The sequence below is a fragment of the Elephantulus edwardii genome, unplaced genomic scaffold (assembly GCF_000299155.1).
Source record: "Elephantulus edwardii isolate Elephantulus edwardi_28Jun2011 unplaced genomic scaffold, EleEdw1.0 scaffold00300, whole genome shotgun sequence".
NCBI classification, from domain to species: Eukaryota; Metazoa; Chordata; class Mammalia; order Macroscelidea; family Macroscelididae; genus Elephantulus; species Elephantulus edwardii.
The window spans coordinates 772,598-777,745 of record NW_006400050.1 but is presented as its reverse complement, the minus strand read 5'-3'; positions in this window follow the sequence as shown (position 1 = coordinate 777,745).

Sequence of the window (5,148 nt, the reverse complement as noted above, 5' to 3'; positions counted from 1 at the left end):
AGAACTTCCAGATGTGCAAGTAGAATTTAAAAGATGAAGTGGCACTAAGGCCATTATAGCAATTGTCAGATGACGTTAGCTGAAAACAGAGAGTACCAGACAAATGTCTATCTGTGTTTTATTGATTATGAAAAGGCTTTATTTTACTGTGTGGATTACAACAAATTGTGGCTAACTTTGAGAAGAATGGAAATCCCAGAACTCTTAATTGTGCTATATTTAAACCAGAAAGCAGAGGTTAGAACAGAGCAATAAAACTCTGCACAGTTCAAAATCAGAACAGGTGTACGTCAGGGATGCATCCTGTTTCCATACTTTTTCAGTCTATATGTGGAACAGGTAATTCAGGAGACTGGACTTTATGGGATGTAATACGGAATCAGGATTGGAGGGAGACTCCTCAACAACCTTTGATATGTAGATGACACAACACTGCTTACTGAAACTGAGGAGAAACTGATGTATTTACTGAACAAGGTCAAAGACTATAGTCCGCAATGTGAATTGACGCTCAAAATCCAGAAAATTAAGATTATTACCTCTGGGTCAATTTGCACCATCATGAAAGAGGTGATGAGGTTGAGGTGATTAAAACCATCAGCTTCCTTGGTTGCACAATAAACACTCTTTCTACTAGGAGGCAGGAAACAAAAAGAAAAATTGCACTGGATAAGTTTGCTGTCAGAAACCTTTCCAGAGAATTTAGGAGCAATGATATCAGTCTATAGACTACGGAGTGTCTGATCCAATCCACAGTCTTCTCAGTTACTTGCTATGCATCAGAGAGCTGGTCAATGAATAGAAGAACTGATGCATTTGAGTTGTGGTGCTGGAGAAGAGGGTTGAACAAATGGATTCCCAAGAGAAAAAAACAGATCTGTCCTATAGTGGATGAAACCAGGCTACTCCTTGGAGGCAAGGATTTTGAAGCTCCATCTCACATACTTCAGGCACGTGACCAGGAGGGACCAGTTGTTGGAGGAGTATGCCATGCTTGGAAAGGTGGGGAAACAGTGCAGGAGAGGAAGGCCAGAGATTAAATGGGCACATTTACAGGGATAATGGGAGTAGGTGTTTCAGAGACAGTGAAATTGACTCAAGATAGAGCAGATTACAGAGCTATTGTACATAAGAACGCTATGATTTGCAAGTGACTCAATATCACGTAACAACAACATCTTTTGGGAGCTTTGGTGATCTAATTGCAATAAGCTGTGCTGCAATCCCCAAGGCAAGCAGTTTTAATCCATCAGCTACTTCAAGGGGCAAGGATGGGAAATCTCCTACTGTATGGTTAACTGTCTCTGAAATATCCCCGGAGGGTCAGCTGTAGAGCAATTCCTACTCCATGGTACATATCAACATCAACAACATGGAATAGTCAGTGCTCTTCTCCAGCAGCACAACTCAAAGATTTCTATTCTTTTTGTCATCTCTATTCATTGTACCTGGAGTAAGGACTAAATTTATACAGGTGTCCAGGACTTTCATTCGTGTGGTCACTATGAGTCGACTACGACTCGACGACACTTAGCAACAACAACAACATTCATTGTACAGGTGTGCTTTAATTTTCAAACAGAAGTTGTTCCTCAGTAATTTGGAGAGGTTTTCTGAGAGTTGATTTCCCCAATGTAATATGTTTTCTGATTTCTCGACTGCTTCTCTCAAGGGTTCTAGCTGTGGATCCAACCAAGATAAATGCAGAACATTTCAATCTTTTCTCCATTTAACATGATGTTACTTATTGGTCCAATGATGAGGATATTTGTCTTCTTAATGTAGAAATGCAATCCGTATTGAAGATTATACTCCTCAGTCTTCTGCAGCAAATATTACCTGTCCACCTCACTTTCAGTAAATGAGGTTTTGTCATTTACACAGTACTTCCCCCTGTCCTGATTCCACGCTCTTTCTTATGGAATCTAAATTGATTCATAATTTGTTCTGCATACAGATTGAATGGATATTGAGGAGGATGGAATCATGGTGGACATTTTCCTGATTTTAACCCATGCAATGTTCCCTTGCTCTGTTTAACAATAGCTTCTTGTTGCAGGTATTGGATTTGTATGAGCATAATTATGTGCTCTGGCATTTCCACTCTTCTCAATGTTAACCAAAATTTGTTATGATCTATACAGTCAAACGTTTGTGAATAGTCAATAAAACATAGACATGTTTTTTCTGGTGTTATCTGCTTTCACCAATGATCCCTCTGACATAAGCAATGATATGTCTGGTCCTGAAGGCTTTTCTATACCTAGCTTGAACTTCTAGAAGTTCTCTGTCAATATACTATTCTAGTCACTTTTGGATACTCTTTGGCAATATTTTACTTGCATGTGATAATAATGATATTTTTCATAATGTGTTGTGTGGCTTTGTTTTATTATTTCACACCTTCAATTTGAACTTGCACATAAGTAGCTAGTTTGTTCCAAAATCAGCATCTGGGCTGGTTTTGATGGTTGATATTGAATTTCTCCAAAGATTCGTTACAGAGATGTAATAAATCTGTATCATTGGTGTCCATCAGGTTAGGTCCATGTGTTTTGTGTTTTTCTTTTAATTTTTAAAGATATTTTCTACGAAGAAGCCAGTGAACATATAGAATTTAGTTATTCCATGTCTCATCCTTAGTCATTGTTCAGCTTTCAGATGCATAATAAGTAACTGAGAAGATCATAGGCTGGATCAGATGCACGTAGTTTTAAGACTAACATCATTGCTCTTCAACACACTGGAGAGGCCCCTAATAACATATTTTTCTAATTCAATTCATCTGGTGCCAAGAGTTTTGATTGTGGAATTGAGCAAGCTGAAATACTTAACAACCTCAATATCTTCTCTACTTATTATGGTGATGTTAATTGACCAAGTGGTAAGAATCTTTGTCTTTTTATTATTTTTATTTGTATTTTATTTGACTTATTCACATCAAATAAATTTTTTTAATATTTCTTAAATACAAAATTCATATGCATGTGTTTCACACTTCAATGACTTTGTTTTATACAATCATTTCATTCATTGTGGGTTTTAGTTTATATTGGTTTTCTTACAAAGTTTATATACATTGTGTTTCATACTATTCTTTATTCACATTGTGTTTCATATAATCATTCCCATTCATTATGTTTTTAATAATAAGTCACCATTGGACTATGCCAAGCATTGCCCTGTCCTTTCAGGTCCTCTTACCCAGGCCTTTCCTTTTTTTCCTTTGCCCCCTCCTTCCAAATTGTGCAACTCTGTGATTTCACCCCTGTCCATCCTCAACTCTTTGTTTCCACCTTTCTTCTCCTTGGATTCACATAAACATTTTACTAATAATCCTTCTATTTTTGCAATAATGGTTTTATGCAGTATTTGTCCTTCTGAAAGACTTATTTTACTCAGCTTAATGCTCTCCAGTCTCTCCCACGGTATGTAGTACTTCTTGAAATTGTTACTCCTGGGGCTGTATAGTATTCTATTTTGTGAATAAACCATAAGTTTTTTATTCATTCAGATGTATTTGGACAATTGGGTTGTTTCCATGTTCTTGCAAAGGTGAATAATGCTACTATGAACATTGGTGTACAAATCTCATTGGTGTTCTTAACTTCTAATTTTATTGGTGTTTATTCTTAATACTAGAAAAGCTGGATCATGAGTTTTTATGTTCAGTTTTTTGAGGAAAGGTCAAACTGTCTTCCCGAGTGCTTGTAGAAATTCTCTGTCTTCTTGATTTTGAGCTTCCGTGTTGTAGACTGTAGTCCTTGTCCCTCTTCAACAAATGCTTCAGGTTCTTCTCAGTTTCAACAAACAACATTTTATTGTCTTTATACCACAAGTTATTGATGAGTCTTGCTCCAATCATGATGCCATATTGTTCGTCATAAAGAGCTCTGGTGGCTTAGTGGTAAGAAGCTGCACTGTAATCCTGAAAACACCCTGATTCAAATCCACCTGCTGGTCCTTGGGAAAATAACAGAAAATTTCCTCTTGAGTCATTAACTGACTCTGAAAACTCACTGAAGGGTCAACTTTGGGGTCAGTTACAACAAAAACATAGGCAAAAGTTGGTGGTGGTTGTTGTTATGCCACTTGCGACTCATAGCGATCCTATGTACAATAGATCTGAACCCTGTTCTATCTTAAGCCAATTTCATTTTCTATGGTTCACTTAACCCCAACAATATAGTCACTGAGTCAATTAATCTCATCCAGAGTTCTATTTTGTGCCATTCCTCCACCTTTCCAAGCATGATATCCTTCTTCAAAGACTGGCCCATCCTAATAACAGGTCCAAAATATGTCAGACGGAGCTTCCTGTTTTCAATGCATTCAACACAGGCTCACCAGACCCAAGATTCTCACAAGACACAAGCTCCTCTCAGTACTCAAGCTCCTAGCTGGATATAACCTCTTGACTTGATCCAAGCTCTCACAAGCATGAGACCACACTGGAACATGAGACTATGTGTAGAGACTAAGTGGGCAGCTGTGGGGAAATTGCCACGTTGCCCCTGAGCTAGGAGCACCAATATTACAGGGAATTGGAGAGGAATGGAGGACAGAAAGGGTGGGAAGCCTCAATCATCAAACCAAAGTTGGCTGGGGCAAGAGATGGGGGATGCTGGAGGATCAAGGAGAAGGAATTGAGCTAAATATTGGCTGGGAGGGTTGAGGCTGGAAACAAAAATACATGTAACAAACAATGGGATGCTGGGACCAATAACTGATCTGTTACCTGTATCCAGTTGCTCTTATCAATTCTTTTTGGTAAATGCTTGTCTGTCAAATATTTCTCTAAAGTTTAGCACCCAAATTAAGACAAACTAGCAAGAAGGATTTTGAACATCCACTTCGGAAATAATGGACCATCGAAAACCCTTTGTAAAAAGTTGGTAGAAATCCTCAATTTTCTTATCATTGACTTTAAATGTTTGTGTTTATATTTGAAAAATAGTAATATTAACACTTTCCCATGGCAATGCGCCTTTTAATTTCCTGGCTGCTGGTGCCAAGACTGTCGACTATGGAGCCAAGCAAACTAAAGCTGTTCACAATCTCAATCTCTTCACCATCCATCCTGATGCTGCCACTTGGTCCAGTGGTGAGAATCTTTGTCTTCTTGACATTGAGCCTCAATCCATATTG